This window comes from Haemorhous mexicanus, chromosome 6 (genome assembly GCF_027477595.1).
Source record: "Haemorhous mexicanus isolate bHaeMex1 chromosome 6, bHaeMex1.pri, whole genome shotgun sequence".
NCBI lineage: Eukaryota > Metazoa > Chordata > Aves > Passeriformes > Fringillidae > Haemorhous > Haemorhous mexicanus.
Window position 1 is genome coordinate 25,780,420 of NC_082346.1, and position 17,258 is coordinate 25,797,677.

At 38.9% G+C, this 17,258-nt stretch overlaps 1 protein-coding gene across 15 annotated transcripts in view; it reads left to right on the forward strand.

Annotated features, from left to right (window-relative positions):
* Window positions 1-17,258, forward strand: part of CELF1 (CUGBP Elav-like family member 1) — a 58,783-nt gene that overhangs the window by 6,662 nt on the left and 34,863 nt on the right. For 10 of the 15 annotated variants that reach the window (XM_059849327.1, XM_059849328.1, XM_059849325.1 and 7 more), the window contains exons 2-3: window positions 5,038-5,120; window positions 9,907-9,947. The gene's annotated coding sequence lies outside the window, so the exon portion shown is untranslated. The remainder of the gene's footprint in view (window positions 1-5,037; window positions 5,121-9,906; window positions 9,948-17,258) is intronic. The other 5 variants (XM_059849337.1, XM_059849322.1, XM_059849334.1 and 2 more) reach the window with 1 other exon arrangement.

The window sequence follows — 17,258 nt, forward strand, 5'->3', positions numbered from 1 at the left end:
GCAGGTCACCATAGTAATTAGTATCAACCAATAAGAAAGGTCATGCTTCCTGGTTTAGGACAATACTTGAAAAGGGAGAAGGGTTTAAAAAGATTTCTGTAATTCAATTTGGGCTGGAGGGGGGAGAAGGTCAAACCAAGAACTTAATATGTGGTTGTGTGTGTCCAAAAGCAACAAGGAAGCTTCACTAGTTACTGACATGCTGGTGGATGTGGGGATTCCCTAGGAGGAAGATTTTTGTCTTTTTTCTGAGCTGCTGCCCAGATTTTGTTACTGAATATTGTTAGAAGTTTGTGCATTATTAAGGTGGGCGCAGGAAAAGTAGAGTTGGAACTCATTTCAAAACAGGAACTCTTTTAGGTTTGTATACTTTATTATTTTCTCTCCTTGCACTGTGTGAGAGTGAGTGAGGGTGTGTATGTGTAAAGGAACTTGTCTTAGCAATGATCTCTTTCAGAGACCATGTATGGGTAAAGCAGTTCGGCTGGTTCAGCTCCTGCTCCTCCCTCTCAGGGAGCTGAGCAGAATCTCTTCTGCTGAAAGGGTTGTTCCACTTTCTGCTTTCTATATTTGTCCAGCAGAGCACACTGGCTCACCAGGCAGTGTGGCTGGCCTGGTGGGCATTTGCTGAGCAGAATTGAGAGCCAGGGCTTACGGTCTCTGTTATGTCCATCTATCTGTCTGTCTCTGCGTCTCTGGGTATGACTGGTGTTCCAGGTGAAAGGCGATCTGTTTGTGGTCGTTGTCTTTTTTGTAAACTGCAGTTCATCCAAATTTGGGAGTCTAGGGACTGGAAATGGAGGAGTTGTTTTGCAGGGGCAATTTGTAGTGGGTGCCAGTGGCATCAGGAAGAACCAGACTTCACCTCCAAAAGAGCTGCTGTCTTCTGGGATGAGGATTTTAATCTCCCTTCCTGCTTTGGGGAGTGATTAGCCAAGGCCTGTGTCCTTCCATAAAAGGTCTGTTGTCACTGTCTGCCTTGAAGATTAATGAAAGCTAGATCCTGTCCTGGAAGATCTGAGTGCTGTGATTGCTTGTTATGGGCAATGGGGATTAATGAGGAGCTAGACCCTGGCCTGCCTAGTTTGGAATCAGGAGTTGGTGTTCAAGGATGCGGCTTGTAGGAAATACCTTGTTAGGAAGGGTTGGAAAAACTTGCAGCTAAGACTTCCCTCACTGCTTGCATAAACTTGGTATTAAGGCACTGCACACATTGGGATTACTATTCACAATTATTTTTTTAAATAGTAAATCAGGTGAACAAATAGGGCAGAATGTCTGTTAGCTGCTACACTGTAGTAAACTGTTGATACAATCTTCGAGTAGCAGGACGGTGCTCAAAATAGTGGAAGCAATTGAATACACCATTAACTATGGCAATAATTATTTGAGGGAGAAAGAGGGCAATTGTTTATAGGGTACTTTTTCTGAATTTTAAGAAATACTGTCCCCTTAAAAATTCTGCTGTCTTTTGAATATCTTTGCAAATAGGCATCAGCCTTTTGTTTCTGGAATTTGAGAGAGGAAAACATTGTTTCAATTGTGAAGTTGATTTTAGCTAGAGTCTGCCTTTTTTGTTGAGGACCATGTTCTATAAACTCAGTTTGAATTATTTTTCTTTCCTACCACTGCAGTGTCTTCAGTGTATTTGTTCCTGAGAGAGCTGTGTGTCTCTTGGATTTGGAAGAAGGACATTTTGGAGGCAAATTGGTGGATCTCAGCTGCCTGGTAGTGTCAGGATTGTACTGATGTCTGCAGGCAGGAACCTGTCATTGATGTGTGACAGAGGGTCATCTTCTTGAACTGATTGAACTCAAGCATCTTTGTTGTGTGGCTGTTTTCTGATCAGTCTTTCTTTAATGGGGACACACTGCAGTAGTTTTTTCCCTCTTCATGTGGAAATCTTGCAGAATTTGTTGTAAATATGCAGCCTGTGGGATGTTAAGGTTGTTACCTGAAGTATCTTGGTATTTTGCCTAATTCTGGCATCCTCTGCTAGAATTAGGTCCTCTGCCCACCTATCTTCCCACTTTTCCACTTGCTGACTCCCTAGCTGACAACCTTTCATTTATATGAGTTACCAGTTAAAATAAATTCTTGGTACTGTTGGAGGCCAGTGACTGGAGTTTTATGATTCCTCAGCTTTCAGGTGTTTTCTTATAGCATACTCACCATTTCCTCCAAGTAGTCTTGAAGCAGGAATATAATTAGGCAGTTTCAAAGGCCTCTTGGAAGTACACTATTACATGTTTAAAACTACTGTGTGTCTGTTCTGTGAAAGATGCCATGATAAATGGCTAGAACTCTGAATAAATAATAAATATATGTGCATCAAAGGCATTTGAGTAGTAGAATGGCACTGGGGAATTTCAATCATACCATTTTGTTGTAATCTTCCTAAAGGCAATATATGAGAAAGAGGCATTGTTCAGAGCTAAGCCAAGTCATCAAGAAATCTTGTTTGCTGTATATACTTTTTTTTTTAAGGGAGAATACCCAATAATCCATTGTATCTTGACTGTTACCCTGTCTGCAGAAGAGGTTTAATCAGGGTACAAGACAAATGAAAAATTAACTTTTGTCTGATGTCCTTTGAAGATACTGAAATTCCACAGGAAAGCATAATTTTTTATTTTCTTCTTGCCCTACTGCTTGCTTTCTTCTTCTTTTTTTTTTTTTTTTACAAAAATAAGCCCTTTTTAAAAAACACTATAAATATGCAGTTGAGTAATAAAGTTAGGTTAAGGGTGGACATATGGGAAGATTACAGGAATTTTATATTAAGTCCAGTGTGCATTTTAAATTAGTGAAACTTAAAACTGCTATTGTGAAGTATTTACAACTCCAGGAAGAGTGACTGAAAGTTGGAAAACATTCACTTGTGATTTTAAGACGTTAAATCAAATAGTATAATCAAGAATGTGAAGTGATATGTCTCTAATATCTGAGGCAGTCCACTGACAAAGAATTGGAACAGTGAAGATGATTATATGGAAGGACACATATGTATTTCTTACAAACATAGTGTTTTCTTAGCAGAAGCAGTGGATGCCTTGTTTATCACTTGAGGCCTTTAAAAAGGATCAATCAATCAGAGATTTATTGTGTAAAATTCAGTACCTAAATCTGATGATCTAGTTCCATGAGTAATTTAAATGAGCATCTGACAGTATTGTTCTAAAAGAGATTTGTACAATTTTTCATGAGTTTGTCCTTTCCTTTGTGCTACCAAAAACATCTGTGTGGTTGTGAGGTGAATTGAATCTAGGAACACATCTGGGTTAAAACTATTATTTTCCTGTTGTTGGTAGTGGACAAGATCCACACCTTGACCATTTCCTCTCTCAGGCTTGTTACACAGAGGTGGGCATGGACAGCTGGTGAGGAAAGAGTTGTGCACTGTTCTTTTGGCAATAGCACCAGTTTAAACTGGGTATATAGCAGGAGTATCTCAATCTATTCCTTTGTATTTCTTCCCCATTTCTATTGAATGTTTATGGAGAGCTTGTATCTAGTCTTCTCAGTTGTAAAACCTGAAAATATTGAGCGAGAATTGTTTGGCTGTGTTGCCTGCTAGGGCACATATAATTTGGTTCTAGACAGGGAAGTCCTAAATTTTGTCTTAACATACTTCTTAATGAATGCAATATTTGGTACACGCTGTGTTTGATGCTGCTCTACAGAAAGCCTGCTATTCATTTGGGAAAAAATTGGTGAGTTTTTCTTATGTGAGGACAGAGAGAAAATTATGTGCCACATAGACTGTCACATGTAAGGTTTTGGAAGTATAAGGTGCCTCCAGAATCTAGGGATAAGGTATAGAGAATTCAGAAAGATACTTGTTTTATGTCCATTCTGCATGCTTATGCAGCCAAAGCTGTATTATAGCACTTGTTTTTGCCATAAAGTTTATGGAGTCTCTTCCTGCTGGAGGTGTCATACTGTGCCTTCCAGTAAGAGTGATGGAAATGGATTGATGGATGAGTAAGTGAAGAACATCTGAAAATACAGGAATAAGACTTCAAGCAAGGACTCAACCTCTAGCTCTTGGCAAAGTACATTGACACTCTTGATCCTTCTCCACCCATCCAACTAAAATCTAAGATCAAGTTATGGATCCAGCCTTATACAGTAGGGAGAGTTTCTGAGGCCTTGGGAAGGCAAAGGAGCAAGCAGAGTTTGCTGTGCTGATGTAAGAATCAGTGAGCATCAACCACTGGAGATGAGCAGCCTGGAGAGGGTGTGTCAGGGTCACAAATGGACCAGGAGGGTAGTTTGTGGGGTAAAAAGCTGCTGATACCAGCAGGAAAGGCATTCTATTAGTTGTATTCACATGTTTGTCACAAGGAATGAAAACTTCTTCAGACAGAGGAAAGTTCATCTGAGGTGTGGCATTATATTTGTGATTGGTAGTCACACAAAAATGGTGCTTCATGGCATGTGTTCGTGTATTCATGTGTTTTCAGCAGATTGTAAATGAATGCACTTTTTTCCTTAATAAGTTTTTCTGTTTTATTTACAGTTGTATGTTTCAGATACTATATAAAGATACTGAAGAGGGGAATAAATGTTGCAAAAAAGAAGTCAAAGTATATACAAATGATGTTACAAATGATGACAAATGAGAAACCTTTAAAGATCTGGACTAGAAGCTTAATAAGAACTGCTTTGCTCTGAAATGGTTACATTTTATTAAATTTGTGTTTTAAAGCAAAAGTGGAACATTCCTAAGTTGATGTTCCCACAGCAATGCCAGCATTTGCCTCTGATGGAGAAAAAGAAATAGTATGAAATATTTTTTAAAGCTTCAGTTCTGTACACCCAATATTAAATCTCTTCAAGTGTTAATGAAAATTATTTGCTGTTAGAAGTGATTTGAATCAGTATTCATTGGTTATAATAGAGCAGTAACTCCAACTCTTTGCAGATATAAATGAATGTAATTTGTTTGCATTTACTTCTGCAAAGGATTTACCGTGTTCCTGTTACAAAATAAAGATAAAATAATTGAGCATATTTTTACTCTTTGGTTTGCAGGCGTGGCAATGGCAGATTCTGCATGGTAGAGTTCATGGCAAGTATTTGTCTAATATAAGGCAAGCAAGACATACAAGCTTCAGGTAAATCAGTCTTTCTTAGTTGTGCTTCTTTGAAATAAAATATAAATGTTTATTCTTCAACATTTTTCAAATACAGAATTTCAGACCTACTCAGAATTTTGTATACAGTTCAATTCTGATCTTTCAAAATTTGGACACCTCAAAATTATTTTCCTCCTGAAGCAAGCAATGGATGCTGGAAACAGTCATCTACACTTTGTCCTCCTTTGGCATTTTAGGTGGGGTAATATAGAATAGTGATTGCATTTGAGGATCTTTGTGGGAGACCTGCAATACATCTTTATTCTGTGTTTGCTCTTGAATCTATTCCCTTTTGTACAATCAGAAAAAAGAGTGTTTTAGTATCTTGAATTTTTAACAGAGAGCTCTGCAAGCTGTGTCTGTCTAAACATTGCACAGGGGTGGTTTCCCCATTGAGATTTTTTTTATCTTGCCTTTAAAGATAGGTAAGTTGAAAGTTTTAGTGTTTGAATCTTGTGGCTGAGATGGATGAGGTTGTTAAAGTTCAGCTAAAGTTCAGTTCCTTCTAGGAGTAGGCTTAGTGGTTAACCTGAAAATTTTGTGTTCACTAAGACTCAATCTTTTACCCAAAAGACGACCAAGCTCTGCTGTATGTGATAGGTCTTCTGTGGCTTGTAGAGTCTTCATAAAGCAAAACATGAGTGTGTGCTTTCTTCATCCAAATAGTAAATGAAATGTTGCTTTAGTTTGTACCTTCTCTATTTGCAACTCCTGGTATATTTTGAGAGTTCTTTAATACCATAATCTGGAGAGAGAGAGCAAACTAAAGTCTTTTGTTGGTGAGATTCTTTGGATTTTATTAACAGACAGATTTTTTTGGAAATTTTTTTTGTAAAGTTGTTTATGAGGTTTTTAGCTGAGATGCAACTGTAACAATGTGATGATACCCCTGACTCTGATTAAATACATTCTGTCACTAGTTTTCAAAATACCTTTTCACAAAGAAATAAGATTATTATTTCTTTGCACATATTTGTTCATATCATACAAATAGAAACACTTAGGACCACAAAGTTGCTATTCAGCCACATAGTTAATAATACAAGTTATGTCTTCAAAGCCGCAGTCCCATGTTTTCAGCAGTAGGCTGTGGGATTGGTTTGTATTGTTAAAGAGTGTCTTTAATGCTTTCATTTTGGATTGTAAGACTTAATGATCAATCTTGGGCTGACTAGACAAGGAACGCACCTTGCAAATAATATCAACATCCCAAATCATAAGTAACTTCTGATGTCCTGGTTAGAGTAACTTGAAGCATAGCATTTTAAATGTTTTCCTGTCTTTTCATCTTTATCTGCAGTGGTCCCAAATTGTGCACCTCTTCTGTTCTTCATCCTGTTCTTCCTGTTACATCTGAAGTTGAAAAAACTTACATTCTTATAGTAGAATATACTGTCATGAGTAATTCAACTTGCTAACTGGATAGTTTGTCTGCTACCCTGTATACCCTTTGCGCTGGCAGTGCTGAGAAAAACAGTATTTCACAGCTCTGTCTGCCAAAATAAATTGAGCAGGCACAGTGACTGAGCTGTGGCCTTACATTGAACAAGTAGCTTCTGGTGCTGAGAGGTTTGGGTGGTGTAAAGATTGCAGTAGAAGGGCACTTCTCAGATAAAAAAGTTCCTTCTCTGGTAGGGTTTTTATACGGCGGGAGTTTCCCCTTGCTGTCGCTGTTGTGTGTAGCCTCATTAGAAGGGTTGCTACAAAGTGACATTTCTGTGGGTTGTGGCCTGGGCTGTGCAGTGATTGAAACTTCCTCTGGTTTCTGTAGGACTCTCGGTTCGTTATCTGTGTTGTGCACTTGCTCCGTCGCTCTTTGGTGCATCCTTTTCTCCCCCCTGTACTTCTTCCAAAGAAATAGTTCTTTCTATATTTTCAAATTTTCATTATTGGTCACATGGGTTCCTAAAAGTATGTAAATCTGCAGTGAGTCCAGACTGAGCGCTGATTTATGTGAGAGACTGTTGACGCCAGGATGTATCTGAGGCTGACCTATGTGGTCTGTTTGATCTGTTGGCCTCTTTAATTGCTAATGGTAACCTTGACAATCCCATAAACATTAGTTCCTGGAAAGCATAATGAGAAATCAGAACTAACTGGTCTAGACAAAGTGCTGACTATGACAGTAATTTCATTGATCAGAATCCATTAAATGATCTGGTATTCTCTTAGATGGTCCCGGGTGCTGGTGACACAGAAGTTTTACCACTTAGTAGGAAAACAATATTACTTGATTTATAGGGCTTATATCCATTGTCTGGTACTTGGATAGAGCCACTTCTTTTTATTACCAGCTGCAGTTCTATTTATATTATATTGCATATCAAAAGTTGCAACTGTTCATCAGCAAGAGTATATTTTGTTACCTTTAGATCTGGCAAGGCCATTAAATCTAAGCATGAAACCTTTGGTTTTTTACATGGAGTACTCAGGTAGTGTCAGTAGTTCCTCCCAGCTTTGAGCAGTAGTTGAAAGTGACAGCTGTACTCAGCTGCAGCACCTTAGTTGGGGGACAACATGAGGAAAATTTTTATGCAAGCTGTGATGAGAGATCTGAATTTACCCCATTAACTGTTTTGTTGACCACACTAAGCATGAGTGTGGAGCTATGAAAACAGTTGGTTATCTGCATCAAATGCTGGCTGGGGAGAACTTGCTTTGCACAAGAGCTTACTGCCCCATCAGTTAATTACAGAAGTGACCATGCTGCACACATGGCTAGCAGCACCCAGCTGTGTGTATGTATATACCTTAGTCTGAGGGATCCAAGACCCAGTTTTTCCTGAGAACAAGCACAGTTGTCAGATTCTTTGGCCTTTGGGCCAGGTTTGTCTGATGTATAAACTTGGATAAATTATTCAGTGTATTCATGTTCTGCATGCAATTAAATAAACCATACCAAAACAATTTGTGATTTAATAGCACTCTCCCCGGCTTTCTACACGTGGTTGTCAGATTTGCTGCTTGGTTTTTGAAGTTTTTATTGTCTTGGATTTTGCCTTTGATTCAGTGAAGTGTATTTTTTCCCAAAGGTATGGGAAAGAGTTATGGGTTCCTCTGGGTATGTTAGCTGCACTTTTGGTTTCTTTGAAGTTTTTAAATTAATTCACTAGGGTGTTACAGTTACATGTGCAAAGTGAAGATTTTCTTTTTAACATCCAGAAGTTGTTTATAGAGAGATTCTTAAGCATTCATAAGATCAAGTAACTGTATATTTCATTTTATCTGAAAGCTGATTATCTAAGGAATATAACTTAGCATATAAGCAAAAAATTTATGTTACATGTTGATTTGAAGACATTAGAAGTTAGGCATGAAGAAGGTCTGTTAGCAGGAATCTAAGACCCTTTTTTTTGGCCGTAAACAGATATTTTGTAATTAAACTAAAGAAAAGCAGAGGAGTCTGGCTGAGGTGAAAGAACTTTCTTAAGGTAACGTTTGCCTCAATCATGAATTGGAGCTTCATAATCGAGAATGTTGTTGTGAGACAGAACATAAATAAATATGTGAAGTGTTCTCGGAACAATAGTCAGTTTTGAATAATATTCTAGGAAAGAAAAAGTCATAATTTTGAAAATACACATTTCAGATAACTGCATTATGTTTGTCAGGATTCATAGTTTGGGCTTTGTTTTCAACAAATATTATAAGAAAATTAATTTTGTTCTTGTTTAGGATTCTTTATTCCTTTAGAGGCTTTTGTACTTTATTAAATAAATTGAACAAATAGAATTTAGAAGAATTGAAATTTCTCAAGAGATCTACCTTTGAGAAAGAGGGAATGAGTACATGTTATAAATAACCAAGTATATTACATGGCAAGTTAGAAGAGGATGTGGCTCGTTTATTCTTGCTTACTAAAATAAAATAGAACAAAGGTTAAGTAGAGCCTGCTAAGTAGTCAAAATGTGGGAGCTCAGATAGCTTTGTATAATTCTCCTTGCTGGTGGATGCAGTTTTTAGTTTGGTAACTATAGGTAAGTAAATAGATTTGGATTTTCTGTAAAATACTGCTAAATTGCCATGTATGTAGTTCTGCAAAATAATCCAGGAGGAGGCAGAGAAGAAGTTGGGTGGGGGGTGGGGAAATCAAGAAACCTCACAAATAAAATATCCCAAGTTTGTTTTTAAATACAGACTAGCTTGTTTTGAGAGTCTGTTACTGAGTTTGCAAAAAGAGAACTTTTGAATCATGAAGTAGCATCCCCTAGCTATGAGGTTCTAGTACAGAAAATCTGTATGGTTCCTGTCTGATGATTTGCTTAAGATGTAGAAATAACATTTTTTCCTTGTGTTGTTCAATTCTGTGTTCCCTAATTCAGCACTTTTTGAGACATTTCCATTTATGCAGTCATACATAAGAGTTCCCCTCTGCAGGTTCATGGTCATCTGTTAATGCTGCAGCTGTCAAAATAATGTCTTATAGGATTCTAGGATTGTGGCTGCTGCTGTTGGTAGCTGCTACTGTTACGACAGCCAAAAGGCCAGAGAGGTGGCATAAGTCCACTGAACATTCCAAGGAAGCTCTAAGACTTCAGCCATGTTGTGTTTGGAGTCCGTTTTTGTGCACCCTTTAATTTACCCTGTATATTTGAAATATGCAGCTTCAGTTTTGATGCTCTTGAGAGTTGTTGACTTCTGTTATTAGAAATATATGCTTACTTTCCCAGTCCTCAGTGCTTTACCCGGTAGTGTTCATGTAATGCTTGTCATTATCTGATGTTAACTCTGGAGTCCTCAATGTGTGTTTTTCCTTATCTTTTAGAGTGAAGACTGGAACAGCTGGACGGAGGTGCATAGCTGCAGGTATGAACCAGCTAAAGTGTGTATCCCTCAGTTGTGTAGTAGAGCTTCCTTATAAAGGTTTGGAGAGATGTTGTTTTTACATTCAGTGATGAAAGCAGTCATTTTCCACTGCAGTGAGCAGTGCTCCATGAACCTTAAACTCTGCAGTTTCCTGCCTTTGTACTGCCAAAGGGGGTTGGGAGTGTTAACAGTTCAGGGCTGTGAGTACTGAGTCAATAGATGTCTTTAACTCCCTCTGTAATTTAATAATTTTAGAAACATAACTGCAAAGTAGAAATGCATGTCTTCATAGTAATTTCTTGGCCAGAACAAATCTGCAGAATTCTGTAGTACATGAAATCCTAAAGGTGAGTATTAGTGGTACAACTCCTGGGCTGAGACAGATTTGATTATGTGCAGTAGAATGGGAACATAGTCCAGTATGAAAATGCATCGAGTCAAATGTGAGGATCTTTTGGTGCAATTTTCTTCGTGCTAGAAGTTCAGTAAGGATGTAGTTTCATGTGACAGCTGAGGCAATTGCCCCTTCTCAGCTTCCAGCTGAGAGTTTAGTGCAGTGTCCTTTGGTTATGCTTAGTTCTCATGGTAGCTTGCATTATAGACAGTCAGCTTGACAACCCAGTAAAAAGCTCTTCTGTGATCTAGTTGTTTCTCTGGTTTAGGAATGATTTACTATGTGGTCAGAGGAGTACAAAAGAACGTATCAGACTGTTTGTACTGTGCACTTCAGGAGTTTCAGTTCACTTCTGAGACAATTGACCTGTAACTGCTGTGTTGAGTAACACTGTCAGTATCACAACAACCAAAGTTTGGTGATTTTTCTTCTGCCAGTGAATCGCCTTTGCTATGGCAGAAATATTTAAGGTGTGTTGTAGTCTGTAGACAACCAGGGAGAATTGAGTTTGCATACTGTCTTGAGGAAAGAGTTGTTTTCTGCTATGGACAGACATTTGTTGCAGTTTTCATAAATACATTGGGAAGGATTTAGTTATGTCTGTATCAGAAAGAAAAACAAATTTGCCTTTAAACTGCAGGATATCCTGTCTTTCTATGTGTTACTCATCAGGGTAGAAAGATCTAAAGTTGGTTTAAGAAATCCAGGAACACCTTCATTTTCAAGTGATTTTTTAGAGAATTGATGATTGACCTCTGTGTTTGGAAGTACAGGTTCGAGGACATTTGTCTCCAGGCACTGTGTGGGTTTGCAAAACACTCAACTTCTTTTCCAACGTCCGGTGCTCTGTACTTTGTGCTTCCTGCTCCTATGGTGTCCAGAAGATTGGAAAGAGAGAATACTGATTGTTATGTTTATGGCTTTTTTCTGAAGAATTTTCATCTTTTGAGACAGACTAAACTGATTTGGTCTAGTTTTTCAAACTCATGGGATTCTCCAATTGCAAAACCCAGGTCCAGAATCAATATATTTGGATTACTTAAATAACAAAACAATCAGATATTTAAATAGCAAGATAATTGCCAAGTTTCTGGTTGATGAAAATAAGTTGCTTTGATTTGGTGCAAGATCCGTGGTTTCTCATCTTAAGAGCAACGTAAAGTTGAATTAATCTGCCTAAATGTGTATGAGAAAGGTGACCAAATGGAAGAGAATGGAGTCTTTTCTTGAACATCTAATAATGGTATATAAAAATGTTTGTATATGTTCCAGTATGAAATGTCTCAGCATGGTTAACACTACCAAGATAGATATCAGAATATACGGAGATATACATCAGAATAAAACTGATGGTATTCTGCTTCTGGTCTGGTACAGAGAATAAAAATGAGGAGGAGTCAGTTTTGCTCTGAGATAAGGAGTCAATCCTACTTCTGTATTGACTGTTGTCATATACACATCTACCATGCTGAAATATGTCTGTGTTCAAGTAAAATTTCTGCATATGAGATATGAGCCCCTTCCAAAATGGAACTCTTTGGCATGGAGATAAAAATGGGCATTAAAAGATTGTAGATTGTGATCTTAAGAGTCTTCTCCAACCTTAAAGATTCAATGACTAGAGTCTAGACAGAGACTAGACTCTTGACGTGATGCCATGACAGAGTTCAACCATTAACCTAACACTGCCAAGTCTGTCACTAAACCTGTCCCTAAGCACCACATCTACACATTTTTCAAGTACCTCCAGGGATGGAGATGTTAACACTTCTCTGGGCAGCCTGTTCCAATACTTGACAGCCCTTTCAGTGAAGAAATTCTTCCTAATATCAAATCTAAGCTTCTTCAGGTGTGACTTGAGGCCGTTTTATCTGGTCTTGTTACTTGGGAGAAAAGACTGACCCCCTCCTCAGTACAATGTCCTTTTAGGTAGTTGTAAAGAGAAGTCTCCCTTCATCCTCCTTTTCTCCAGGCTGAACAACCCCAGCTCATTCAAGTTCCCCCCTGTAAGACTTGTGCTTCAGACTCTTCACCTGCTCCATTGCCCTTCTTTGGATGTGCTCCAGCACAGCTCAGTGTTCTTCTTGTAGTGAGGGGCCTAAAACTGGGCACAGCTCTTGAGGTGTGGCCTCACTAGTGCCAAGCACAGGGAGACAATCACTGCCCTGGTCCTGCTGGACACACTAGTGCTGATACAGCCCAGGATGCCATTGGCCTTCTTGGTCACCTGGGCACTGCTGGCTCACGTTCAGCTGCTGTCAGCCAACCTTCCTAGGTCCTGCTCTGCTGGGCAGCTTTCCAGCCCCATTTCCCCCAGCCTGGAGCACTACATGGGGTTGTTGTGACCCAAGTGCAGGACCTGACACTTCACCTTGTTGTGCCGCACACAGCTGGCCCCAGTCTGTGGATCCAGCCTACCTTGATCTCTCTGCAGAGCTTTCCTATCCTCTGGCGATCAACACTCCCACACAGCTTGGTGTTGCCTGCACACTTGCTGAGGATGCACTTGATCCCTTCACTCAGATCATTGATAAAGAGATTAAACAGGACTGACCCCAATGCTGAGCCCTTGGGATGGGGTCACCATGGTGACCAGCCATCAGCTGGATGTCACTGCAGTCACCACCACTCTTTGGGCCCAGCACTCCAGCCAGCTTTTACCCAGCAAAGAGTACACCCATTCACATCACAGAAAGTCACTCTGTCCAGGAGTATGCTGTGGGAAACAGAGTCAAAGGCTTTACTGGAGTTCTGATAGACAACATCAAAAGCCTTTCCCTCATCTGCTCAGCAGCTCACCTTGACATAGATCAGGTTGGTCAAGCAGGACCTGCCTTTCAGATACCCCTGCTGGCTGGGCCCGATCCCCTGCCTGTTCTGTGTGGGGTAATGGCACTCAGGATGATCAGCTCCATGACCTTCCCCATTACAGAGGTCAGGATCACAGGCCTGTGGTTCCCCAGATCCTCCTTTCAACCCTTGATGTAAATGAAGTGTAACATTTGTAAGCTTCCAGTCAACTGAGACCCTCCCAGTCAACTGAGAGCCCCTGTCTAGGCCACGTTTCAACTTTCTTTGGGTAACATGCAACAAAAAGCTTTCCTTTGGATAAAATGAAATGAGAGAGATACTACAACAAAAATACTACTATTTTTGTAGTATAATATTAACTGATTCTTGTTTGTATCCTGGTACTATTCATAAAAACAATTTGAGATTAAAGGACTTCTCAAAATCCTTGTCCAGCTGTTCTGGTGGCCGCAAAGGACAGTGGAACTTAAGACTCGTTGCTTTTAGTCCAAAAGGTCTCTCGAAACTCAGAAGAAGAAAAAAAAGACTATCAGAAAAAAATTTAAATGTGTCTAAGTGCTATTCTAAGACATTTCAGTGAGGAGAATAATAATTTGTAGTTTGTTCCTTTGAGTTAAGGTAACATATTACATTCCTTAAGTAAAAAAAAGTGACTGGCCAGTTCTTACTTTAAGGTTTTAGTTTACATGTGCACAAAATGTGTTGCTTGCCATAAACTTAGAAGTGTTTTTTGATTCAGAGGTTCTCCTCCTGCAGGTTAATATAAATAGTATAAAAATAAAACAATCTTTGTACATGATATTGTCTTGGAATTGTGTAGCTGGTTCTGTTGTTTCCCCTGCAACCAATATGCAACCACACAGCCTTCTCTGTGTAAATGTAGTTGCTTTGCCTGCTGTAATGCTTTATGGCATGTTTGGCTTGAGGACAAGCAGACTGTTAAGAGCTTTCCAAGAATGACTGGATTTCCTGGTCCTTACTAGAGGAATAACTTCTGGCTCTGTTTCAGTGTCAGAAGACTGTTCTAAAATGTGTAGACGAGTCCTTAAAAATCTGGTGAATATTGTAGAGATTGCAAAACTGTTTTTTCCAGTGTATCTTTTTGACTAAGTACAGAGCTTCAGATTCATGTCATACAGGAAAGGACAGGAAAATACAGGAATATCTGAAACCAGGTTTGTAGGTACTGTGTTGGTATTGACAAAGTGAAAAAAGTTAAAACAAAATTCTCTGTTCCATAGAGCTGCTTGCAGGAATGTTTCTTGCACGAAAAGATGGCTAGGAGTTTACCTTCAGCTATATCCATCTTAAAAAGAAAAAAACTAAACCAAACTCAGAGGCAACATTTAGGAGAGAGAAAGAGGGCAAAGACACTGTTAAGTGAAATCTGTACCTTGTCTTCAGCACAAGATTGCTTGCAAGCATTATATTCTTATTCTCTTGCAGTAAAGATTTGAGCATTGAAGTGCAAGTGTGATATGCCCTCTGTATTTCTGTGTCTCAGGGTCTGAATTCAGTCAATAAACAAAAAGAAAGGGTGCAAGGGGAAAACTCAAACCTTGCCGCTGCCTAAAATGTTTCATCCTGTCCCCTGGCCTTCCACAGGGTAGAGATGTGTGTCCTCTCCTCTTATACTCATTTCCTGCTTTGTCTCCTGTGTCATACAGCTGCCTTCATTTCCTCTTGCTATTGTTGTGATCAAGCCACTTTTCCTACTTTCTCAATAAGTTTTTTTTTGTCTGCAATGTCAAAGTGTTTACAGGTCTTTCCAATCTCTCTTAGGATTTATGGTTTCCATAGTTTTTTGTCACTTGCAAAGTGCAAGAATTTTTATGTTCTAGCAATGTGATTAGAAAAATTCAAAATGCTTCTCAAAATCAAACTACTGGAATGTTTGGGTATGTTAAAAAAGTACAAATTTAAAGTGATATTTTCTTTACATACCTTACTGTAGGGCTTAAGCAGTACCTGAAATAGATATTTCACATATACTTATAAAAAAATAAAAAAAAAACCCCAGAATCTAGAGGTAAGGATAAAGACCTTTAATTTTTTTAATTGTTTCTGTTATTGTTGTCTTTAGTATACTAGAACATATACTACAACTAGTATACTAGAATGAGGGGAAGAAACCTGTACATGTCTGCTTTAAAAGCAATTGCCCTGAAATACATCAATGCTTTTTCCTAATATCAATTATTAATTGTAAAATGTCTTGCAAAGAGGGTTAAGCATGTGATGTTTACTCCTTGTCTGTGATTTGACAAAATTAATTTTTCTAGGGAACCTGCATTAAGGCTTGTTGTTATCTCTGCTACAGGTATTGGTGCTCTAAGGGGCTGTCCTGCATTAATTGATTCAAATTTATTATTTGGTCTTTTAGCAGTTTGTTTGCTTTGTGTCTGGTACCTTTAATACAGTGTCTTCTCAGCCAGACTTTTGTTGTCTTCTTTGCATCACAGTAAGTTTTCCTGTGCCCTGTGCCTTAGTTTTAAATTCACAATTACGATTTGCATTCACAACTCTCTGCATTCCGGTAGTCTGAAAAAGACACAGAAATCTGCAAAATAAACAAATGTATCAGGGAAAGACAGAAATATAACATAAATTTCAGATCACTGTTCTGAAGGTAACAGTTGAGAACTTTAATTACAAAATTTCAGCTAGCAAAAGAATATATGTTACAATATAAGGTAAAGAAAACAATACAGGCACCTCTTATATTTCTATGAAGATGAATGTAAGTATGTAATATATCGTTGGGGAATGGGCATATGGAGATAATTAAACACCAAAGAGAATATAAGTTTCTAGGAAACTGTCTTAATTTGAAGATTTTACTTACAAATAGGCATATTTTTTCCCTATTTCACTTTGCTAATGTAGTAGTCTGCTGTCCTAGTGCTGCACAAGTACTCTCCTTAAAAACAGGGTGAGTGCATACTGTATGCCTTTGGAAAAATCCACATATACTAACTGAAGTTTTTTATCACTCTGTACATAGCACTATGGCAGACTGAGGTATTTGAAATTCTTTGGAGGTTTTTTATGTAAAAAAGAAAATTAAATAGATACAGGTTCTGGAAGGGATAGTTGGATATACCTCAAGGTAATGCTGTGAAGGCTATCAGCTTTCATACTCCATATTGACAATAAGGTAATGAGAAATTTTATGGTCAGAGATGGATGTTTTAGGTCCCTGTCAGGAGGTAGTCTCATGGCCAGGCTATTCCCTTTTTCTCTCTTTGGTAATGCCTGTGCAAGCCTTTGTAGCATCATCACTGAAGCAGCAGACACAGCTGCAACTGGTCAAGCACTGGGTTAGCAGCCTCATGCTGCTGTGTTAGCTCTCAGCTGTGCACTAAGAAGGTAAAACTCAGGGTAGCCTTGTGCAGCTGTTCTTTCCTAGAGAAGAAGATCATTGTCTGCAGAGCTGTGGGCTGCTCACATGGCAGAATTCCAATAGCCACAGCCCCACCAGGAAATTCACAGCACAATCCTGCGGCCCCTTGCAGGCAAGCAGGTGAAGAGGCAGTGTATCAGAAGATGAGAGGAAAAGTTTGTAGGCCACTGCCTTAAACTTTGTGGACTTCATACATGTGTTATAAGAGGGTCCTAAGACTGGTAATTCATCTTCTTCCAAGTTCTCATTAGACGTGCTGTCAGTAGCACGTGCTGTCAGTAGTACTGGCAGAGCAGGACTTAGTTGCAGTTTGGGGTGGGTTTTTTTTGACTTCTCGGATTTGAACAGATGTTGTAACCTGTTTCCTGGTAGATAAACTCTCATATTGCAGAGCTGCTGTCTGCCATTTGGTGTAAGTTGTCCTCAGGAGTCAGCTAGATACTGAGTATATCACAGATTGAATTTGTTCATCAGTTATGTGGTGACATAGTGAAAGCAATTGCAAGACATCATAAAAAGAAGGGAAAGTGTATATACTGATTGCTGTCTGTGCTGTTACATTTCCTGAAGTCCAGAGGTGTGGGGTTTGGGGTTTTTTGTTGTGTAGTTTCTGGTGTTGGGGGAGCTCTTGGGGAGGATTTAATGTTACTTACTAAAGCAATTGAATATAGTGCAGATGTTTTGAATGAGTGTTTGCATCATG